Here is a 25,894-nt window from a genome sequence, read left to right on the forward strand (position 1 = left end):
ACAAAATGTATTCCTTTTAACTCATGCTCCTAAACTGTTATATAAATTACTTATTTATGCTCTTAAATTCTGCTTCACTTACGATGTTGATTGCTGTTATGTTTGACGCATTTCAGGATTCACTGTTTAAATACTGTGTTTTTATGTTGCTGTACCCTGCCCCGTCTAACTTAAATAAATGAAACTTGTAGGCCCACACATACACTATCAAATAAGGACTGACATCACTGACATCACGTCCGTTCAGAGTATGTGGCTCTGTGAATATCATGTACACAACTTATTTGTGGCCCCTCAGTTAAGCAAAGAAACTAACAGTAATGTCACAAAGTATCACTAAGATGTACAGGCCTTGTAAATGCCAATTTCAAATATAACAAACACAAGAAATAACTCTGATCAAATCACAGAACGATTTTACTATGACAATACAAAAGAAGGCATGAAATGATAACAGTGTTGCCAATATGGATTATTACAAAAGGAAAAACTATGACATTCAGAACTTAAACTCAACCTACTCATAATGCTATTTACATATTTAGAGCAGTCACCAGTCCCTTTGCCAACACATTTCACCTGTTTTATCATACTGTCCTGCCATGACACACTGCCCTGTGGTGAGTTAAAATATGTACAAGATCTCCCTTACATCAAAGGCAGCCATTTAGCCCCCATTTCCCCCCATGTTCTTGACAGTACGCATCTGCATCCCCATCTGCTGTCCTTCATTTCATAGTCTTTGTGAGTCACTTGGTGTCAGCAAGAAGTTATGGAGGATGCAAGCAGCCATAAGAAGTGTATTCACTCTGTCAGGTTTCAGCTTGATTCTCTGGTAGTATACCCTCCACCTTGATGCCAAATGCATTCTCAACCACCATTCGTGCCTGAGACAACCGATAGCTGAACATCCTCTTCTCTTTTGTGAGGTTGTGGCAAGGTTACGGTCTCATAAGATACTGTTTCAGTGGGAAAGCAGTGTCTGCCACTATGGTGAATGGCACATCACCAAGTCTGTCTGCACCAGGCATAGGGCAATTGGTGGCACATGAAGGGATCCTCCGCAAGTCTCCAACTTGGATCACTATCAGCCGTAATTTATAGTCTGCATCAACAAAATGTCTTCTTGTAGTCGAAAAACTTGCTGCCTGACAGAGACGGTGTCTGCATTTGCACATTTTTTCCATCCACCCATTGCCCCAAGGCAATTTGGGAAGTTCCAATTCTCCCAAAACCTCTGTGCAATGCTACTCCATGTCTCTTCATTTGGCTTAGGTAGATCAATATTCATAAATGTTTCTATGGCCTCACACACCAGGTGTACTGAGTCTGCTACAGTCTGAACACCAAGTCATTAGCTGAAAGCAAGGCTCCAAAATGACTCCTGTAGCAATGAACCTAGAGAGGAAAAATGGGGGGGAGTTAATTATGCGTGTATTCACACTTTTTTGTTCACTTTCAGCAGCTGACTGCAAGATTAGATGGAAGTGTCTCAGAGATGCACCTGTCCACAAAAAAGATCCTGCCAAGTGGGTTGGGGGTAGACACACAAAAAGAGTGGCCATACTTCTAGGTGATGTCTTCCCTGCTGCCCTATTTGCAGCCAAGAAAGTAAATGTGCTCTTTATGAGTTGCAACACTAAATTATTTAGTGTACAATATAGAATATAACATAATGAAATATATAAACACACCTCTCTGTCTCTCTTTATCTCTCTGTATGTGGCCCCAGTGAACAACAGGCTGATGATGAGGAAAGAAAAAGAAACACTACTTTGTCCTTAGTTTGGTGCCAATATTAAACCAGGTAGACTGAGAGGGTAAAATGAGGCAAAAATCAGGATTTTAAATTTGCTGGATGACACTGAGTCATCCTCCTCCACCCTTGCCCAAGTTCCTGCTGCTCACCCACCTCCATCACAGCACTGGCAACAGTATCAATTCCAGCCAATTCCCAGTACCTCTTCTGTAAATTACCCATGTGTTCCAATAGAACCTATGACAAGGCAACTGCTAGTCCCAAGTGGGCCTGGGAAGTACAGGACTTAAGCAAAGACTGTGGGAGATTGTAAAGGCTGTGCCTAATATCTTTTTTAACGCTGTGTAGTGCCCTTCGATGTATATTTTGCAATGTAAATAGTTATTATTTCATGTAAATAGTTATTCTATGTGTTTATGATGCCCTCAACTTATTTTCTACATTGTTTAAAATGAAATAATTCTTAAGGGCTGTTTTATATTTGGTTTATAACAAGGCTATGGTAATATGATATGTTTTTATAGCTATGACAGACGAATTGCTTTTGTAAACAGTAGCCTCTGGCTTTATAATGTAGGTTAAAATATGAAAATAGCCTGTGTCACTGTCAGGTTCAGTGTAAAATTATGAATAACTTAAGTGTCAACCATATGCAGCAGTGTTGATGGCAAAATAGATCAGGAATACTCACACATATCAAAGGAAAACTGCACACTGCAAGTTTGGCTGCTCCTTTGCTGCTTGACGCTTTGAAGTGCACAGACAAGATGGACCCAGTATAGACAGTCACTTCAGTGATGCGTGAACACTGTTGTCACTGACATGACACGTGCTGTCTAGACACAGGGTTAGCTCCACAATGCATAGAGCCCTTAGTAAGGTAGACAACAAGACCAGCTCTGGCCTGAGATTTGTTATATCATGTTTGTCATGATCTCTGGTGGAAAGATGAGCTTGTGGCAGGCTTGCTTCCCTCCTTGTAGTGGAAGCTTTGGGAGTCGTCCTGCTGGTACGAGGGTAGTGGTGTGCCAGTTGTTTGGGGAGATAGAGCATTGGCAACAATTCTCTTTTGCACCAGGATGTTTGCCAGTTGCTGGAGAACCTGATTGTGTCTCCAGGTATAGTGGCCTTGGCAAAGACTGGATTTGCTGCCGGTAAGGATGTGCCTTAGAGTTGCCTTTTTTTTCAGAACGGACATGATGGCACCATAAAGCACCATTGTTAAGCATGAGGGTTTCACATCTGCTCTGGTTTTCTTTTCATGTAGCAGAAACATGGCAACAAATGGTTTCTTAAAGAGGAAAAGAAAACCAGTGACACAGTCTTGACAAATATATAAAAAACAAAAACAGCTCTTGTTTTATCTACTTTTTATTGTACTTTTTTTTTACAATGACTGAGAATAAATGCAGTGTGATTTATTGCTGCATCTCATTTTCTTTTTTCATCACCATCTTCAAATTTGTTTCTGCATTTCGTAGTCTCTCTCAGAGCAATTGTGCTTTTCTCTGTGATTTTTATTTCCTTCTCTCCAGTCAGACGTCAGCACATCTTGGCTGGATACGTGATAATGAAGAATACTTCATAGGACATTTTTTGTTGCACCATTATGGATGCTGAGCGGGTTTCTTCAGATAACCCCTCACTGGTACAATGTAAAATAAGAATTATGATTAACCCAATTAATTACAGAGATTAACATCTGTTCTACCAAGGACACAGAGACACTGAGTCAGAGAGGTCAAACAGGTTTTTTAATAAGAGCGCACATAATTTACATCACTCGTTGTCTTTAGTTATAACAGAATAACAGCATCAGTTTGCACTATAGCTCCAGGTATTATGTCATCCACAGGGAGAATGCAATTAAAGATAAATACAACATCAGCCAAGGGCAGACAAACCCCTCGTGACCCGACTGTGTGTCTATTCCTTTATTTTCTCCTAATACAGCCTAATTAAATAGGATTAGATTTACTCAGTGTACTAAAGAGTTGTCTGCAGCAAATATTAGCAGTTTCAAGCTGAATGTCCCCAGTGACTATTAACATGCATGGAGAGGTGTTCTTAAGCCTGTTGTTCATGCAGCCCAAAATTGTTTTGGTAGAGATATAAACCATATATGGTAGCTGAAAAAACCAGTCTAAGCATTGTGCAACATTGTTGGGAAACCTGGCTGAAAGACTGGAAAATTCCTTCTGTAACTATTTTTGGCTTGAAGGGGATTTGATTGACGAGTGGGTCTTAATTTAACCACATATGACATTAACTATTAGTTGGAGGTTTTATTTTGAAGAGAAAAGCTGGAAAATTGTTATAACAATATATTTAGCACTGATGCTATTCTTCATTAACAATCGGTTCTGCAGCTCTGTGCAACCTTTAGCTCATTTGGGTTTTGCCACACATAGTATGATTGAGTGTCCGCTCTCATCAGTCACCTTGAATTAAAGTGTAGCCATTTCCAGCAAACAAGCTCAGACAGAGAACTCTACCTGCTCAGCAACAAAATGGCAGAGAGCTTAAGAACATGAGTTACTGGTGAAGAAGAAGCAGTTACTGTCAATAGGAGGATAGTTGCTCTGTGTCTGCTGTATGTATTAGCCAAGCAGGGTTTTCTAACCGTGGTGCTATTTTTTTCTCTTGCCTCCAAGTAATCAAGAATAACTAAATACAGTCTGAGATTAAAGGTACCCCATGGAGTTTTCTTGTAAACAAACAGTGCGGTGTTTCTCACCAAAATAGGCTACCAACTGTGTTGAGTGCATGTCCTTCCTGTAAAACATTTAGCCTACAAATCCAGCAATAATTACAGCTATGTTTGCTTGTTAGCATTCTTTTCTCTTCACAGTTTTCTTTTTTTTTGTGACATTACTTCATTTGTTGTTTGTCAGCAGAATAGTGTGTAACAGACAATAGGATGTGAATTGTGTTGCTTTCACATGTGTCCTTGTGCACATGCATGATGCAAACAAAAAGGGGACCCACTTGTCAAAACATTGCTCCATAGATTGGTAGAAAATTCCACAGGGTACCTTTAACTGTATGTCTTTTCTCATTCTTTGTGTTTCTTTCTTTCTTTCTCTCTCTCTTTTTTTTTTTTTTTTTTTTTTAAAAAAAAAAGCACACTATGAAGAGATTCAATTCTTTCAGAAAGTTAAAATGTATAGCCTGACAGCTTTCTGATATGGTGGCTTCTAACTTGATGATGCTGACTCACTCAGAGATCTCAGGAGCATAATGGAAATTAATGTAACTAAACAAGGTTTGGATGAAACATCTGCAATTTTTAAAAAAAACAGTAAGTTACAGCAGCAGAACAAAAGTGCTGATTTTGGTCCATTGTAGAGGACAATTTCCTCTAAATCAAATAAGCCAAATCTATTGTATAAAATAATGTATTATAATCTATGATAAAGTAGAAATTGATTTACAACAAACAGTTTAATTGATAAATTGAAATGCATGTCATTTGCGCTTAAAGAGGTGTTGAGTTGTGCAGGTGGTTTTCAAAAGTTCTCTGCATAAATGGACTGCATCTACAAAGCGCCTTTCTACCTTCATGGACAAAGAGCTTTACAATGCACTTCTCAATCACCCACACACACTCATACACCAATAGCTTTGGAGCTACTGTGCATTGTGCTGGCCTGTCCATTGGGACTCAGTGCCCTCAGGGATCAGTTTCCCCCTCAAGGACATGTGGACAGGACTGAACCACCAGCCCTGCTTTTAGTGGACGACCTGATCTATCTGCTGAGCCACAACCACCCTAATAAATGTAATTATATGGATTTCTCTTGGGCAGGTTATGGTAGGTCACTGGTTATGCAACTTGTTGTTAATGGTTGTTAATGAAACAGTGTCACAAGGCCTTGCATGAATAATAATGCGGACATTACATGGTGTAGAATTTACAGTTTTGTTTTATATCCGTGACAATGCAGGTACAAACCAAATTGTATGCGTTTAAAGTATATGTAAGATTTACAGCTCAGTTATTCAGATGCAAGGAATGAGGCTCAGGACTACTGTTAGGATTATCACTCATTTTCTTGTATTCCAAGTAACCTACTGCTCCATCACAGAGGATAGAAAGCAACCAAACCTTTTCATTCTTTTTGGCTGACAGGCAGTTGAATGGCCAAAAGATATTGTGTAAATTGGTTTATTTACAACGTGGGAGACTCAATCACTTTGAGTCACATATGAAATCTGGCTTTACTCCAGTATATATCAGCATAGCCAGTGTTGGTTTCTCACGTGTCTATATACAGTACAGTGTGCATGTATACAAAGCCAGCAGCCTACATCTAAAGGCTTTTGAACATATTTAGATCCCATGGTGAGATCTGTGTAAATTTCACCAATTTTTAAAGCTCCTGCATACAAATCCTCTCAAATCCAAGAACACGATTTCTTCAGAGGATACAATGGTTAAAAATGCATCATTCAAGCAATGTTTGTAGCTTGTCTCCTGCTGCTCTGGGAGTTCAATCAATAGAGATGTAACAACTTGGCTCCTACCTGCAACTCTGCCTACGCTCTTTGTATTCTTTTTTGTGTTCAAATTGAAGCCATAACATGATCAAACTGGTCAAGGATGACACCAGAGGTCTCAGAGGAGCCTAACGGATCTGAGAAAACACACAAAAAGCGTGTTTGGCTTTTCAGCTTTTAGTTTGGATGTTGTAGAAATCTGTGGTATTGCACAGTAGCATTAAATAGCAATATTGACATGCAAAAGGAATTAAAATATCTGTAAACGGATGAAACACATCAGATGAAATACACCAGCAACAATATTTATACGGGGGAAATTGTTTTTTTCCTCAACCAATATATTAAATTTTGATTTCTTTTTTTTTTTTTACAATTTCTTTAAAAATATTCAAAGCAAGGTGAGGACAAGGCTGGCATTATTTCATATTTCCCTATTTTCTCGACAAATCTCATGAAAAGACCAAACCCACAATGTGTGTCAGTCTGTCTCTTAATACTTTACGACTTCCCCACACTGTCTGTGGCACTCAGCCTCAAACACATTCTTTCCAACTGAAGACATAAATCTTTAAAAACAGATCTCAGATATATTATCATATAACATTATATTTTTAAAAAGCCTCAATAATTTCCTAAAACAGTCGGGCACTGTAGTTTTTAGCTAACTACTTTCAGCTGCGGATTAGTACATATTTTCTAATAAGTAATTATTTACAGCACCAGGACAGTGAAGAGTATGTGAGATTGACTCAAAATAAACTACAGAGCCTAAGTTTATGGTAATGAAGGAACATTGAAGACTGTTACCCAGTGCAACAGTGTGGCTCATTAATGTATTTTTAATCGTTTTTTAGCTGAGCTAAAGGTATGGTTCCAAAGATGGCAATTTTGGTCTGTCAGTCTACTGTATAGACAATACACATAGATTCAATTCATTGTTGGTTTTGGTCTTTCCATTGGATTTGTTGACAATAAGAAAAAAAAAACAAACAGAATATCCCCAGCTCTTCCGGGAGTTCAGACTGAAAACAGCACTGCGTTAAAAAAGTACAAGGGGCTGCGTTAGTAGCATAGTGTTTTTTCAGGCACTGGAGACATACTATAATGTAATCTAGAAAGTCTGACCAATAGATCAATGTGTAATCAAGGCTAATCGGACTCTATTAATTATGACTCTTGAAAGTCATCACGGTGATGAACATCTGTCGTTGTGACGATCATCAGGTAAACTGCATAAATCTGGCATTCATATTATACAGAACCCATTTACATTAAGTCACTTCATGCGTCTTTGGAGGATGGAATAACTATCTGTTATCTAAAAAAAAATAAAAAAAATTGATAATTATTTAATCATTCTGAATCATTTTTTAAGAAAAAATGTCAAAATTCTCTGGTTCCAGCTTCTTAAGTGTGAATATTTTCTGGGGTTTTTTGTCTTCTCTGATAATAAACAGAATATCTTTGGGATATGGACTGTTGACTGGGACACAAGAAGATGTGTGACGACGTCACCTTGGGCTTTGGGAAACAGTGATCTCCATTTTTCACCATTTTCTTACATCGTATCATATTGTATCGCTCCGTAGCCTTAGCCTATAGTTTGTTGCATGGTCTGTTGACATAGCCTTTGGAAGTCTGAGGGGATGCTTCCAAAGCTGGCCAATCAGAAGAGAGTGGGCTCATCGAGAGGGGGGCCTTAAAGAGACATGAGCTAAAACAGCCTGTTGAAGACAGATGCTGAACTAAGGGGCTGCAGAGTATTTTTAAACTGTAAACCATGCAAAGATATTCCAATAGAGCCCCAGATGAAATATATAGACCTGGACATGTACATAATATAGCCCCTTTAATCTTCTGCCATTTTTGGCAGAAACCAAACAGCTTCAAGTGTATTACCACTTCCATCTGGACTGGAGTAGAGTTAAACCTGATTTGCGGCTAGTCTGGGTCTGGAAAAATCAACATAGATTGCAATCAAATTTGTGACACATACCGTATATGTGGTTAAACTTAAATTAAAGTGTTCTAAATCTCATATTGATTTTATCTAGATACTTGAAGACACATGAAATGACAAGTGTAAATGGGGCCAAAGTAATCTACCAGGACTGTGTGCTTGCTTTTATGTAATCAGCAGAGTTGTGCCAGCTTCAACTTTTTTGCTTGACGACTCTGCGGTCGATGCAGTGATCCCATTCAAAAGAATGAGGGGGGCTGTGTGTTTTTTATGCAGTGCTGTTGTCTGCCTGAACACTGCTTTGCCCTTAAAATAAGAAAGGTATGTCCCAGTATGTCCTCCAAAAGCAATCATCTGCTACCACTGCAGCAATCATGCACTTTTTATCCGTCATGAATTAAAAACATCACATGCCAGACTCGACTGACATTACCATATGATAATCTTTTTTTGTAAATCAAACCACTGATGGCTCGATACTGTTGTCCTTACCTCACTTGTGCGTCAACAGCATTACTCCCCTATTGTTACTGTGTACACAATTGCCCTCAATCACCAAAAAAAGACAATTTCAGAGACACTTTCACATGCAGGCCCACACAATGCACCGTGAGAAGGACAGAGGGGTAAACATTAGAGTTAGCATAAAAGTTGAAAAGTCTTTCCCTCATGTCACAAGAAGTTCTGGGAGCGACAAATAAATACAGACATGAGGGGATCTACTTTGTACACAGTCTCAAACAGCAGCAGCTCCTGGCTTCTTGTTCCGTTTCCGCTGGTGCTCATACATGTGATTGTGTCCACATGTATTGAACTGCAGCTACGTCTTCTTTCACAGTTGTGGTGATGAAGAGTTCAGGGTCTGCTGCTGTTTGTGTCATCTTCTTTCCTTTCTTCCTCTTCCTCAGCCAGAACAGCTCAGTCACATCTATCAGGGAGAGACAGGACACAGCGTGCCTATTAATACTGTGGTTGTAATTGCTCTAAACACACACACACACACACACACACACACACACACACACACACACACACACACACACACACACACACACTCACAAACATTTAAAGAGCATGTACTGTTAGGAAACAGCATGCGGGTAAAAATAGAAAAGAATCAGTTATCAGTTCCTGTGTGCATTTAGGAAGGTATGCATAGTTTATTTTGGATTGCCCAAACACACACACACACACACACACACACACACATATATATATACACAGTATTCAATCTCAAAGACATCATTATAGTGTGATTTAGAGAGCATGGTTAACAGGATTGCCTGGCAGTATCAGATTAGCTGTGAACAGTGTCTGAGGTGTCTTTGGTTTCACTGCCATTATCCCTCAGGTATCATTTTTACACCAAAACATAGTTTATCCTCATGCATTACGACATTATAACTGCCTCAGATGAACCAAATCTCTCCAGAATGGAGTTTTTCTAGTCGTAATACAGTCTTTGTATCAAACTCAGATGTCCCTATGTGAGTTTTTTTCAGACAGAAGAAAATGTATCTCTTGTTGTTAGTTTCTCAAACTTTTATCTCAAAATACTGATCCACACAGTCTTTTTAATTTTATGTGGGTTGGATCACAGAGTTTCAAAGGCTGGCTCCTATTGGGTGCTTCGTAAGACTGGAATTGAAAAGAAATTTATCATAAGGGCTCTCAACCTGTGTTGTTTAGTGCGGTTGTATGGGACTCTGGTTGGTTCTCCCCCTTTGTGTCATTCATTTGGGCACATCTGAACACGGCAATTGTACGCATGTGTGAACCAAAACAACCACACTGAGACCATTAAGGGGAAGTGGTCTCGGTGTGGTCACAGACGAATCTTGGAGCAGTTTGTTTGTGTTAGGAATGTGATCCGACCTTGATCTGATCCAACTACAAGATGTACTCTGTGAGTTTGAGATAAAAGGCTCCTGTAGCCAGGTGCGCTTTGCATATTGGTCTGATCTGGACTAGCAATGAAGTACATTTCCTCCTTGATTATGGGCAGATACAACCTTCCTCAGGACCTTCTTTCTGTGTTTATGTTCTCGCTTTCATCCGAGACACATCTGAGCAATGAGCACAGTGAACATTCTCACCTGGCTTTTAGTGATGCAGTTTGGTTTGCTTGAGTTTTTAGGCCTTTTTTTAAAAAAAGAGTCTGGGGTCTATGCTGCCCTCAGATGGTTAGGAAGGCTGTTCCACAAGTGTAGTGCAGCAGAGCAGAAGGCTCAATCCTGGGTCCAGGGTGGGCTTTTGAAGTGGGGGCGGATGACTGTGACCTTGAGGGCAGATGGACCACTACCAGTTTGAGAGGAGAGGTTGACAGTTTGAGTGATCAGGGGGCTGAGAATGGGGATGTATGATTTGAGCAGAGCTGTGGCAATGGGGTCCAGGGCACAAGTATAGGTTTACCAACTCATCCATTGATTTTGATGTGGACAGGTGTGGAAATCTGTCAATATAACTCTGGTGCAGACTAAACAAGACCACTGAAAAAAAGTTGTGCGGACCAACCACAGGACTGTGTGTGAGTAGTTATGTCATTTCAGCATGAATTCAAAAGATAAACTACGATTAAATCTATCTGCTAGTCGTGAATTGTTATAAGAGGGATCTTTCCATCTGTAGGCTATAAGCATTGTATAGCCTATATCTGTGCAAGAACATTTGGTAACCATGGTAACATATGCATGAGTATGGGGATTTCTCCATGGTCAATGAGAAAATAAAAAGACATCAAAATAGAGGTTTGTCGAGCTTGTGTCCTCTTTTAGCAGTTAGTGAGTAAAATGCAACATATAGTGACCCTCCCCCTAATATTATGATACAAAATGCATCTTTATTGTTCTATTTCTATCAGTTCATTACAATATATACACTATATGATATACGAGGTCGAGCTGCAGTCTCAACTAATAATTCTAATCATTTAGTGTATTTCTCCATGAGTACATTGTCATGCCACTGAAGATAATTATATACATCAGGTTCAGTTAAGTGCTGCACGGCTCGCTGTCAGTCACAGCAAATTGATTTCCCCTCATGGGTCCATGTCCAATCAATGAATTACTTGTCAGTCCATATGTCTTCATGCCTACACCTCTGGGTTTGTTTGTAATAACCCAGCTGTGAACATGCTATATGAGAAAAAAAAAATCTGGTGGTGAGCATTATTAATCGAGACTGCAACTCAATTCTCAAGATCACAGTTAAATTTAAAAAAAAAGATATGTGGCTTATCTAGATTGCTTATAAGATCACTGTCATTGACTCTCTCACTGTTAGGATTGAAGGGTATTTTAGCTTTTTATTTCATTCTAAAATCACATATCTACTATCATAAAATCCTGTGGTCTGTTTTGCTTTCAGACCACACAGAACTGCACCCGAGTCTGCGTGGAAGCAAACCGAGACCATCCTTTTCAGTTTCGGTCCAGTTCTTTACTCTGCATCACGCTGCCAGCTTTCACACCAGCCCCGACAAACCCAACATAATGGACAAAGTCACCAAAGTTTGTCGTAAAGAACAGGATACGAGTGAAAGCACCGTACATCATCCTGCCTGAGGAAAGTTGGTCTAATTCTGTATCACAACTTTAAATGTCCTCTCACAGCTCACTTTTATGCAACTGTGTCTGCATATTACAACTCTCTCTTGCTTATTCAAATCAAATGGAAGTGGGTCAGATGCAAATTCATTCATTCAGTAATCATCCCTCTTTTTCACAAGAATTATTCCCACTACATAAATAGTAAACCAACAGTCTCTCGATTTGACATGCACAAATGCTAGTGTGTCCAATGCCTTCTCACATCGAACATTATCAACTATTAATCAACAACAGTACCTTCTGTATAATAAGAAATTGGAAAAAAATTAATGAAATGCCAATTGACATTAGTCATTTTAGGTATTGTTGCTGGATATATTTAGGACATCTAATTTCTGGTTCTATTTCTTTCAGCGGTGTTCAAGTCAGATCATTTCAATCAAAGAACAGGTACATATTGCTACGCTTCCTTTTGATCACAGGAACTCTTAAGTGAAATGAAATCGGAGTGCAATAACGGAAACCTCAGACATATTAATTCATTTACTGATTGCTGCACTTCAGTGAAGCAATTCATTAATGAAAGGGGGTTGTTTCTTTCAACATCTGCAAAAAAGCATGATAATATAATCAACACTCCAGACAAGAAAAAAAGGGCTAAGATGGATGATCACCATAACAGCGATTTGAATAATATTTGTCCTTGATATGCAGTTTAAGTTTAATATTGCTCAGTTAATTTCATCACTGCGTGAGATTGTAAAATAAATAATAAATAAAAGAAAGGATCTGTCATTATTTCTGTTAATGAAAAACTAAATTGCAAAGATACAACTGGAAAAAGGGTGTACAAAGTATTAATGATGATGATGATGTTGGGTATTGCTGCACTGGTCTAATTTCTGGCTCTACTTCCTTTAGCTGGACTCATGTCTGGAATTTTCCTAGTTGGACAAAGGTACCTTTTATTTAGTGTTTGAAACATATATTCCATTAGCAACACTCAATATGATGGTACCACTCTCATGTGTGTATTTTAAACATGTAGACCAGCATAAAGGCTGGAAACAGCTAACTGGTTGCTGGAAGTAGCTTCATATTTAGTGTACAGACATGAGAGTGGTATCAATCTTATATCAAATAAGCATATTTCTCAAAATGTCGAACCATTCCTTCAAGTTCAACGGCAATACATAACATTGTTCACAAATCAGAAGAGAATTAAACGAAAGAACAATTAACTGATGTTTTAAACTGCAAACTGGACTCTCTGATTCATCACTTATATATCTCTCAAAATCTTATTTTTCCTCAGCACACTCATTTTGTCTGCCTCTCCCTCCTCCCACACAAACATTTATGGAATCGTTATATCTCCCAAAGACATCAAATCACTCTGGCATTAACTACTGCACAGTGACTGACTCGTGCCTTTATCCTCCCTGATATTCAATACAATTTGGAGTTGAAAGAACTGGAGTTATGACTCAGATGTGTTTTAGCCACACAAAGTCTCCCTCTAAGACACAGTTCACAGCAACCACAAAAATCACATCTCATGGTCTATTAACTGTTTGACAGAGTCTAGCGCCATGCAAGCAGCTCTGTGTTCTACTTAGGCACAGTGGTGCTTAGATGCCAACATGCTCACACTGACAATGCTAATATGCTGATGTTTAGCGGGTTTAATGCCATGTTCACCCTCTAGTTTAATGTGTTGGCATGTTAAAATTAGCAAATTAACATTAAACACAAAATTGTTTCTAGGTATTTAGTCATAAATGCAACTGTTGGACACAAAAATTGGCTAATTGACTAAAGATGATGTTAGATGAAAAGTGAAGGAGCCATTTATGTCTGTATCAAATTTCAGTAGTTGCTAAGATATTTCATTTTGGACCAAAGTGATGGCCTGACCAATATGTAATCCCTTGATGCACACTAAAAGTATGGCTAAAAGTTCATAACATACTGTTTATAACACCACAGTTTATCTGACATCATGTCTAGCTGATATACTGGAATGTACAGGTACTTTCAACTAAATGTGTGTGTGTGTGTGTGTGTGTGTGTGTGTGTGTCTGTGTGTGTGTGTGTGTGTGTGTGTGTGTTAGCACGAGCAGATGCTGTTTGAAGTGATGTTCACGTCACTCTTTCCACATTGGATTTACAGGACTCACTCACTGGAACATCTAGCATCACCCTGCCCAGTAAATGTGAGAGGTCTATCATTAAAAGATACAGAATACAAGTTGCCCCACAGAAGCAGCTCCATTATAGACTTTTCCCACTCTACACTGCTGTTACTGTTGGCATGAAATAGCTGAAAGAGAATGATAGACACTTTTTCATTCAACATCTTTCTTTAACTGTGTTTATCTATTACAGAATGTTGCAATCAGAGCTGCAGTTCACATACGGTATTTTGCTTTCATGATTACTTTAATGAATAAATCTGATACTGATTTAATTTATGCTAAACCTAAAGGCCTTTGGAGCAAAGCTGTATGATCAATCAATGTCTGAATGTTTTACTTTCCTCTTACTAAAAACAACTTTCCTGGGTGAGAAACATTTTCGATGATGCACAGAGGATTAATGAGCTTAGTTATGTTAACTATTTATTCAACAGACTTCAGGGCACAATGCAGAAGGATTCTTTAAGGAATACACTGGGTTGGCGGGAAAATGGTATTTTAAAATCCAAACAGCCACAATGAACACAAATACTGTCAGGATCTCTATTGCAATCATTCATGTTGCGCTGATCCATCATATTACTCTATGATGTGATCTTGTGTGACTGGCTCAGTATGTTCAACAATTCGCTTGCTGGTGAGCAGTGTAAAGAACTGTTTATATATGTGGGCAGAGTCATTTTTGGCTCATAATTTGTTTGTTCAGTGCATTAAATGGCTTAGCAATGGTTCAGTAGCTCACATAGCAAACTAATCCTTCAGCTGTTGGTAGCAGCACCAGTGAATCACTTCGTATTAACTCTGTTGGTTACAAAACACCATCAGAGATGCTTTATCTATGCTATCTGTTTTTGTGTCTTTTTTTGTTACAGTAATTCAATTCATTATTATTGGAAATGTTTAGTTATTTAATAACCTTGGTGCTTCCAACCTTCAGTCTTAAACTAAATGCATTCCAGCCTGACATCTTACAATAGTAAGACTGTATCAAACTGTATCAACAAGGATTTTGATGTGTATGTTTCATCAGTTCAGGAGAACGATTTTCTTTTCTTTCTGTTTTTTTCACATGTGACATTTCAGTATTTGTGTTTGTGTCATTGCTGTTGTTGTTTATTTCATTTTTGTAGCGTTGTGGTTTGACATTGCCTTACAGAAGAATAGGTTGACGATTCAGTCAGAATACAGACTACACAATAACACCCACTGTGAGTCCTGCTGATCACAAAGAGAAAGCGAGAGATAAAGAAAGCGAGACAACATTGATTTTTGTCACACCACATCACACACGGTGCATACTGATGATTCTGTGGTCAATGAAATTCATACAAGTCATCATGGCCAAAATATTCATAAGTGTTGATAAGCCTGGATAGCTCAACCCTATTGCCAGCACATCTCTGTTAACTGGAGATAATGTTTTTGCAATCAATGCCAACATTTTTAACATTCTCACCTTCTACAATATCAGTTGTGTTGTGTTATAGTAATACAACACATCTCACATGATGACTATGGTAGGGTTATGGTAAGGGAATTTGGGTATGCTTAATGTTAGGCAACTAAAAATGCACAGATTCTTTTTTTTAAGTCTTTTACATGAGACCTGCTACATGCCCATGACCTTCACGCACTGTCTGCATCGCTACATAAAGGATATGCTTCATCCAGCATTGGCACTTGGGCAGAAATCATGAGGTTCAGAATCATCCAATATGAATGTAACTCCTCGGATAATGGCTTGGATAGCTGCAGCTCAAAATAGCACAGTAGACTATGCACCTTGCGCTGTCTTTTTTTAAGCTAGTGAGACTAAACAAGCAATACAAAACCTTAGTAACACTGACACTCACCCCACTGTGCCTTTTGTCCCACTTGGGCACGGTAAAGTTCATGGCAAATCACCAAAATACCAAGCGTGTGCAGGTTAGCATAAATCCTAACATCATGGAAACAGACCCCTGAGACTGACAGTCCTAACTGCCAGCGTTAGAGTCGCAAACGATGAATGGAATGAGTTCTCCTTGTTTATAGCTTATGATATGTAAGCTTTTCATTTAATGCCTTTTATTACCTCTGCCTGCAGAGTTGGAGGAAGTTCTTGTTTTCACCTCAGCTCATTATGATGTGTGCATCTCCTAATAGTGGAATTATTGTTGAAAATCCATCATATGGAGCTGGCATATCTTCATGCTTCCATAGCATTGGTGGAGATCTGCACTTTACAACTCCACTCTCAGTAGATTCCCTCTGAATTTTGTACTCTGCAGCTATCACCCTTTCTCTTGCTGTTGTTCTCTCCTCAGTTTCTATATTTCTTCCTACTTCTTACTCTTGGTTAAAGGCCCTGAAAATATTTCTTTTTCAATCAGCTTCTTATTATGAGCCATGGGGTCCTAAATTAACGCAATTTATTGCCAAAGTTACAACAATTTTGGTCATTTCAATTGAGAGACATCTGTTTTTGTCTGTGCTCTTCTGAGTGTGTTGAAGTGGGCGCACTCAGTTGGAAAAAGATAATATGCAATTTCTTGCATCAATCAGAATTTAACAATATTTAAATAAAAATGTGATGACAGTCATCCAACTCACGTGGAATAGATTATATTTAAATGCAGAATATGTACAGCATTTCTGTTTGGTGTCTAGGCTCCCAGCGCGAGATAAACTCAGAGCCTTCAGGTGGATGCTGCGGCGGAGGTGGGGCTTTTGAAACATTATATGAATGGCAGTGGCAGCCATAGCAGCAAGCAACAGCAAAGTGTGTGTGTGGCTGCAGCAATGGTTATCGGCAGCTGCTTTAATTGAGTGTTTGCTAAGCCATGTCCCGTGTAGTAACTTTTACACCTGTCAAGGTCTCCCTTGATTGGCCTGCTGTGCCTAGTTATAGTTGCTAAGCTATGATTGATCAAGGAGGGGAGGAGTTTAGTGATTGCACAAGTGGCTTGCCAACTTGTAAGTAGGTTACCTAGCTAGTTTTCCTGTTCAATGTCTGATGCTTTGACTGCTTTACCAAGTCATAGCTGAAGAACCCGAACTTTAAACTGCCTTCATGCCGCCCTTTTCTTTACATCATCTCACTAAAGTTATATCCCACTGGGCAAAAAAGATAAAGGATATAAATCTTCACCTCCTTTATGAACAGCAATTTGGACATGAATGTTAGAGCCATATGATGATAGTGTGCACACACGGGGGTTTAAGTATGTATTCATGTGTGTCTATCCTCCTCTAGAGGCTGTATCATTTATGTATTGTAAGTTATATGGCTTTGAGGGGCTTAAGTCACTCCTTGTCCCCAATGCTCGCAGCAGTAGAGTCATGTTTGAATAGCAGTGGGCAGAAAATAGAAACATGAATGACTCTGCTCCCCCTGCATTCTGTCCAGCTGCTCATTGGGCACCTGTTGACTTGAGATTGCTATGCATTTGGCTCTGTGCCCTACCACTGATGTCTTTCCTTCATTACCCCCTCCGCCCCCTCTCATTTTTGCCACTGTCCTGTTCCATTAGACCTCCCTCACTCCCTCAGTCACAGCCAAACCACCTTATGGCCTGCTTGGCAGCAGCCATCAGGCGGCAAACTGCATATTAGCCCCTCTTGGCCAAGGCCTCATCATCAAGAATTCATCAGGGAACATGAATGGTTCTCAATATGCTGAGGAAGTAAGGCTTCATTGACTGAGAGTGGTTTCCTCTGTCGTTTCCAGTAGCTCCACAGATGTAAATTATTCGGCTAGGTCAAAAAAGTTGGAAGGAGTGTCTAGCTACTAGGAATTCTGTAATGTTGACTGAAAAACGAAGCATATTAGCAGCGGAACAGTATAAATCACTACGGCAGAGCTGTGTGAAAGATTTACAGGGTAATTATCGTGGTTATCAGCATTGTTATTGTTATGTATTTCACATACCATGGACCAGATTCAACTTGGATGGCAGCCAATTTAAATTTGGAATAGATTAGTGCACTTTTGGATGATTTGTTTGAGAGGTCCAGAGTGTTTAATTGTATGTGTGTTTGGGCCTGGGTGTGATATTGGCTGAATATCTGGGTAAAAGATGGGGGTAAAAGCAGAATTTATGTTCCAGTGTTACACCATGAGGACTTGTGAGTCAATGCTGCTGGTTCCCTAGCTATTAAGGCTTCTGTCTCTCACTTGCTCCCTCTCTGGCAGGACATACAGACCTAGCTTATCCCACCTGGCTTAACACGCAACACACTGGCTGGTTCTTATCTCAGGCTTGCAGCACTGCAGGCCTCATCCAGACATGCAGTCACACCAATGCACACAGACCAATAATAATGAGAGGATGTCGATAGTGTGTGTGTGTGTGTGTGTGTGTGTGTGTGTGTGTGTGTGTGTGCGTGTGTGCACGTGTGCCTCTGTTTACACATATGTGCTTTTGCTCAGGGTAAAATTAGTTTTTTATTTGTCTTCAGTAATTCATATTCAAACTATCCACTGCATAAATACTTTATACTAAGCTGGTGAAAGACTTACATAGTATCTTAGAATACTTGCAGCAAAACCGCAAATTTATTTTATTTTATTTTAACTTTATTAATTAGTAATCTGAAAAATATCAGCTTCCCACTCCAGGCATATGTTGATATATATTTATCATACTTATTTCAGCATACTAATTATCCTCAAAATTAATTCTGCACAATCCTGATAACCAGCCACAGTAGGATACGCACATATTTCACATGTTAGTGCTCAGGAAAGCCATGTCTGTAGTTCCAACAAGTGGGAGACGTCACAGTTGGCTGCCTTTGCTGATAGATGCAGCCATGAAGCATTTCACCTTGGTAATGTTTGCTAGGCTAAACTGGCAGGATGAGAAAATGTTGCCACTGGAGTAGCAAGAAGAGAAGCTTGCTGAAACAAATGGCTAATAGCTCTGTGAGTACTTAGGCAAAGTAATTAAAATAAATGCTAACATTAATATACTAACATGCTCACAATGTAATACTACCAAGTTGATGTTTACCAGGTATTGTATTAACTATGTTCTCTATCTTAGTTTAGTATGTTCGCATGCTAACATTTATTAATTAGCACCATAGTCTAGCTGAGAATGGTGGGAATGTCAATTTCCCAGGTATGTGGTCATAGACCAAAGTATTGGACAAACTGATATTTTGACCTAATCATGGTGCTATATGAAAAGTTAAGAATTCATTCATTCTTATGATTCATCCTGCGGGGGAGCATAAATGTATGTACCAAATTTTACTGTAATCTGTCCTGTAGTTGTTGAGACATTTAACAATTCTTGAAGATGTCTCCTCATTTTGTCACCTCATGATGGCACTTTCAGTCAGGGGATCATCAAAGTTAATAGGCTTCATCCTCTGCAGACCATGAATGTCTGTACAAAAGTTAATGGCAATCTATCTAATAGTTGTTAAAATATTTCAGCCTGGACTAAAATTATGGACATTACCAGTCCTAGAGCCATACCAGTGTGAATACAAATGAATGAAATTGAGTTGAGAAGTTGCTTTTTTAGTTTTATGTATGTATGTGATTAGTGTTATATTTACACTGTTAATTTTACTGCCTACTATATAACAACTCTGAAGTGCTGTGCAAAGTGCAGATTAAAACATTCTATAAAAAGCATTTAACTGTTATTATTCCTGCATAATATCATTGCAAGACCCCCACTGCAACTGTCTCTGTAAATTAATATACTGTATGTGTAACACAAATGCAAAGCTGACACATTTGGGAATCAAATTAATATTTGCATCTCAGCTTATGCAGTTTTACGAAAACAGATGGAGGGATTAGACTGGTAATTACAATGTGTGCATACAGATACAGTATGCCTTTATGGAGGCTTCTGTAGATGGTATCTTTTGAACAAAACATGATAAAAGAATAGGATTATGGGAGCTTATAGCCCACTGATAGCTGGATGAAAGGCATCCCGCTTTGGGAAAAGTGCCAGATAGTCATGAAAGTGAAAACTGTAAACAAAAATAACTGAAAAGGCTGCTGGGATGCTTTTATGACACAATGTATCAAAAGTAACACGTAGTTATTCTGCACAACACAGAACCTGTAACATTAGAGGTGTTAATTAAATAAGGTTGATCTCTCCACAAACTATTGACTAATATGCTATTATACTATGGATGCCTCTATAATTAATTCAAAGTGAGTATCCAGGTCAAGAAAAAACAATTTTACTTTTAATTTTAATTTTACTGAATTTTAATTGTTAATTATTAGTAATACATATTTGGGATAAACAACACAACTGTTTGATCATTTCAGTGAGGTAAACCATATTAAAACTGAGAATTTTATGTGGCGAATACATGTGCCTCATTAGAGCTGTGTATATGTATTATTTTGATCACAACTTAGTCTTTGTCTCCTGTAGTGTTGGGGAATGTTATATAGAGGGCATGTCTTTGTGCAGCAACATGTGACTATGCGAGTACATGTGCCGAAACCTTCTCATGAGACTCCAAGTAACTAACTACAGGGGCATTATAATGCACTCATCTCTCTCTTCCATGATCCTGAACAGCCCCTATGTAAGCAATAAAGATCAGAAGACTACTGTATATCTCCCTGGATGCTCTTACAGGGTGCCACAGTATGGCTGAGATTTTGTTCTGGAAGAGAACAAAGGGAGGTAAGGAAAGGTCTCTGAAAAGGCTTTCTTTAAAAGTAGGATGGAAGGAAAATTATAATGATGCCTGCATCACAGGAAGATGGGACAGAGCATAGAGTTGTTTCACTCCAGGGATATGTCAAAGACAAGCCCCTGATGTTGCAGCAAGGACAACCCTTTGATCCTGTCCCATATTTATATGTCACTTCATCAAACTCCGGTACATCAACAGGAGATCTCAGCACACACGTCTCCTTGTATAAATTCCAAGTTTCTCACACTTTGTTTTGGTGCTTTTAATGTATACTATGTGTCCCAGAGCAAATCTGTGAGTCAAAGCAAGTTTGATGAGCCAGGCTCGACTGTTGATAAGGCTCCCCACAGAACTGTTTGCGATCTTTATTGTGTTAGTATCAGCTTATGCACACTTGAAACTGAAAAATTGTATTATTTTTTTTTATTATTATTATTATTATGAAAGCCTGTTACTCTTGCTGAACAGCAGCCACTGTGGCCACAAGTTGTAATTACAAGATATTGACAAATTGAAACAACAGGGAACATGAATGTCTTCTTGGGACATACGGTGTCTTTGTTTAGTGTCTTTTACACTTGATAAAACCCAATGTTTATGACATGCTAAGTGTAACAGTAGGTGAATTACGTAGACTCAAAAAGTCAGAGAATTGACTTGGTAATGTTAGTTACATTAGCATCTGACCACCCGCGAAAGTAAAGCTGTAGCAGGAAAACCCCTGAGTGTATTTAAGTAAGGATAGGTGAGTTTTATTGCTTACACATTACATCTTTCAATGGTGTACTATTTCTTCATTTAAAAGTGATATTAACTTACTTTAAACCTGACATAAATTTTCTTTTGGCAAGCTGCAAACAGAACACTGACATATTCTCACCTTTTTAAGTTGCTATGGTAAACCTGTTAGCAAACACTTGCCTATTTACACATCAAGCAGACATGCAGCAACATAGCATTCATTTGGAGTCATGTTTCTGTCCACTTAGCAAATGTAAGTCCAACATTCACTCTTCTTTTAGCTCTGTTTTGGTCACCACCAACTCCTAAGGAAATATTTAAAACTTTAGCTGCTAAATGCTCAACTATGTTCACCAGCTAGTTGATAACTTTGTTTGCTGTTTGGTGCTGGACAAGTAGCATACACATGGTTTTTAGAGCTTTTACATTGGAAACAGCTGTCTGCGAGGCTGAAAATGACGTCATTTGATCCAGTTTTAATATTGAAATATTGATTAAAGCTACTACTAAGTTGTGTTTGTTTACAATGAGTCTTAGGTAGGATATAGGCTAGTGTTTGGGTTGGTACATTTACATTGATACTGTTATAGTCTTTGGGAACTTGATTTAAATGGACACAGCAAGATTAGTTAAATGGATGTGAATGCTTAATGTTACAAGTTTTTGCTACACTGTAAGGTAATATTCATAGAATAATAAAAAAGGAAATGATTGCTAAGCCCCCTTATTGGAGTTGGTTATTTTGATATTGTTTCTTGACATCATAACACAGTATTATACTATCATTGATGTTGAAACCTTAATGTTTTGCAGCTACATTTTATCACCCCTCCTACCTTTCACTCAAAAGCCTACAAGTGTGACAGTCTTACGCATGTATGTGCTACCAACCTCCCACACTCACCCTTCAGCCATGCACTCCCTGTGACCTCACACCTCTTCTCACGACCGCTTCTTTTGGATTTTGAAAAAGTCACACAGTGGGGTGCTGAGGGGCTAAAACTGAGATTATCTCTTTCCTTTAAAGTCCGGAATAGAATATCAGATGGAAGCTCTCGACCTCTTAACAACCTTGTTTTAAGGGGAGCATTTGGAAGATTGCTGACTATTCAGTAGTATATATAACCAAACTGTATGCAGCCCACTGCTGAGCAATGTGTCGAAACAGTTTTTTTTAACTTACGACATGACATGGCTATACTTATAGTGCCTTGATTTTTATGCATAATCTGTAATTTGTCCTTGTTGCTTTCCAAGAAAATGTAAAAGCCAACCCAAATTTACTAAACCTGATCAAAGCACACTTGCCAGCAGTGACATAAACGTGGAAAACATAGGAGAACTTTCCCTCCTCTGGGTTTGCCAGCAAACCCACGTTACCTCTCTCGTCTCCTCCATTAACCATTCTTTAAGTCTTTGTTCCACACCTGTTGCCCAACTGTTCTGTTCTGCCTTCTGATTTCACTCACAGGTTAGTTTTATTAGTTCCCTTTTATCCCCTCTCCCTCCCTCCTTGCTCTCTCATACACCCTTTCCTCAGTGTGTGTGCTCATTCCATGGCTTTCTCCTTGGCTATTTGTGTCAAGGTGGAAGAATATAGCATGGATATCTTTATATCCACGTGTCACATTTCACTTGACCAAAAGGAAATGAGACTGGACAAGACTTGCAAGCACAGCATGATGACTTCGAACACCTTGATCTTCTTGCAGAACAACAGAGTCCGAATTTCCAAGAATCATCCTCACGATATTTCTGATAAAACAGCAGGCTGAACGGCAGCACCAACCGACTTGCAAATTGTCTTCATCACAGTCTTCTATTCATTTTTTTGTCAGTTTCATTCTGTTGACCTCTTAAGAATGTTTTCCTCTGATCCTCTGAATCTGGAGACTAATGGATGCTGATTGAACCAAGCTTTCTTGGTCCCTTTTAATACTCAGTACTTTGCAGGGGTAGCGGTAACAAAAGCAGCTCCTTGAAAGCAGCAGCAGCAGCAGCAGCATTAGCAACAGCAAGCAGAGAGGCTGGATGCAGGAGATAAACAGAAAGCAGTGGGGGATCTGTGATTGTGTTTGCTCCATTGCTGACTGTTGACAAGATTACTGTTAAAATGCTTATTTGTTGTCATTGTTCAAGAAAATCCCATTCAAATTTCATGTTAATTTGACAATGATTTCATTCTGTGGTGGAATTAGTTGTTCTTTTAATTCAATTTAATTGCTTTTGTTTGACTCTGATTTACGTACTTCTATTGTAATTTTTGTGTTGAATTCATTAGTTATTCATTTTGATTGGCTTCATGCTGTAATAGACTTTGAGATATAGCCAATTAGACAAGAGTCCTTGAGGAACAGTCTTTGAAAAGCGCTAGTGAATGTTGTGTGCTGAGATGACTTTCTGTTTGACTGAAGTGCTTCCATCATACACATCAAGTTATGCAGTGTGCTCATCTCTACTTCTACATGCAATATCTATGTGCTTTTTATGATACAGTTTTTATTCAGTCACTTTAAATGGCCAAAGGCAGCCCTGCTTTTTAGTTGCCTGTCAAATGTAATACCTGTGTGTTCATGTCCAGGCTTTCGTTGTGCACAGTAACAGACGGCCTTTCATCAGGTTTTGTTTCTGTGTCAGTTGTGCTGGTGCCCGTGATGTCGGGCTGCCTGTAATGGAACAAAGCTGCCTGGCCGAAACATTTTCCATTACTCTGTGCTTTTAAAAGCTTAACTCCAAATTGTTGCTTTATCCTCCCGCTGTGGCTGTCACTGTCAAAATCAGTGTTTGTAAAATCAAGGTATGAATTAAGTATGAAGTGATAAAAGTATATGTGCAATGTATTTGTCATAAGTTAGAAAAATATTTTACATATTTTCCATGACTTTTTTAGAATTTTAGAGGCGGTGTGATGGCATACAAAGTCAACGTTAGGATGCGGTAAGACATAACTTTGCCCAGGGTGGCATGAATTGACACGAGGACTGACCATGTGAGATGGAAATGTTTTAACTGAAGCGAAATCCTGAAGTTTTTTCAGTCTACTTCATAAATGTACAAAGATGAGAGGAAAGAGAACAGTAAGAAACTGAGTTTCTTGTGAGTTCTGAGATCAGTCAGAGGCTGAGTTGGACACAAATACATAGACAGTCTACCACACACAGGTACATTGGCTGTTCTGGGTGAGTCAAGACAGACTGCATATACAGTCCAGCAGTCCAATTTGTGAGGTGAAGTGAGGGTCTGGGCTCACTTTCTGTCTGAACACATCTGAGTTGCATCCATGTCATATTCGGTCTAATTAGCTTGGGTCCTGTTACATTGCCACATGTCTTAGGTGTGTAGATCCAAGCTGACTCGACATAAGCTGACTCTGATCATGTGGTGCGTGATAGTCATCGCAGGGGAAAATCATTGCTGTTCTTTTTGACCACAGCTGCTTATGAATTGGTGGTTCGTCATGCAGCTGCCGGTGTTGATATTCTCTCTCTGTTTATGTCTGTTTGGGTCAACCGCATTTTGGATTAGGTCTAATTATCCTCCAGTCTATTTTGGTCCAGTTTTGACTGCCCCTGGGTCCCTTTCAGGTCTTCTCTTTGAAAATTAATTCAAGCATGTTGGATTCAGGTTGGTTTTCCACGGGTCTGTTTTGGATCATGTCCAAAATGTTTGAGTCATTAAGACCTCTATTCACAATGCATCATATAAATGTCATATTTTCAAGTAACACTTTCAGTATAGTAGAGTAAAACAGGTTAAGATAAGACTGCAAAAAAAGAAAAAAAAAAAGAAAAAAGTTTGTCTTCAGACTTCTAAAATGCCATAATGCAGTACACCTAGCTAAAAATAATGCATGTCAGCCTAATGAATGACAATAAACCCTACCTTCATGAAGGAAGAAAAGAATGCTTAGTTTTGTTGAAACTGATATGTGCTGCTTCAAATTTATGGTCATTTTGGCGGTTGTACTCTGTGGTCATGTTGATTTGTATTGTGTTTTATTCAAACTAGTGTTTCTAATATTTTTTCAACCCCATTTACTACTAACAATGACTATAATTACTACATCTAATCTGAAAGGGGTCACTCATATGGACAAGTCCATTTGATGAACCTCATTTTCAGCAGCGGCAGACAGCTGCTTTTAGAAAAAAAAAAAAAGCTCTGATATAACCACTGTACACCAACTGCCAAGCACCAGATGACAAACAGACAATGTTAGCAAGGAGCTGATGAAGAAAGCTAAAAATTGATTCATGCTGCTTTATGATAGAAAGCTGATACTGTATGTCTGATTAACACATATGTGTAGGCACATACACTGATTAACACATATGTGTAGGCACATACACTGATACATACACTGATTTATGTACACAGATACATAAAATATGAATTGTGCTAGCTTAGCTGGATCCTTAAATATGTTATCATGACAACACTTAAGTTTAGTCATTTCCTCTATACTGTTTTGTCATTGTGGTTTTGTGGGAAACCTGACCCAGATCACGTCCTA

At 38.8% G+C, this 25,894-nt stretch overlaps 1 protein-coding gene and 1 long non-coding RNA gene across 2 annotated transcripts in view; both read right to left on the reverse strand.

Moving 5' to 3' along the window:
- Positions 1–401: 401 nt before the first annotated feature.
- On the reverse strand, positions 402–3,082 carry LOC122971528. Its single transcript, XR_006399497.1, has 2 exons — positions 2,451–3,082; positions 402–1,398 (listed from the first exon to the last, which is right to left on the reverse strand). It is a non-coding gene; the product is annotated as an uncharacterized LOC122971528 (long non-coding RNA).
- Positions 3,083–7,654: 4,572 nt separating this feature from the next.
- LOC122971563 (urotensin-2 receptor) overlaps positions 7,655–25,894 on the reverse strand; it is a 57,511-nt gene continuing 39,271 nt past the window's right edge. The window contains exon 4 of the mRNA XM_044338273.1: positions 7,655–9,150. The gene's annotated coding sequence lies outside the window, so the exon portion shown is untranslated. The remainder of the gene's footprint in view (positions 9,151–25,894) is intronic.

The sequence above is a fragment of the Thunnus albacares genome, chromosome 20 (assembly GCF_914725855.1).
Source record: "Thunnus albacares chromosome 20, fThuAlb1.1, whole genome shotgun sequence".
Taxonomy (NCBI): Eukaryota; Metazoa; Chordata; class Actinopteri; order Scombriformes; family Scombridae; genus Thunnus; species Thunnus albacares.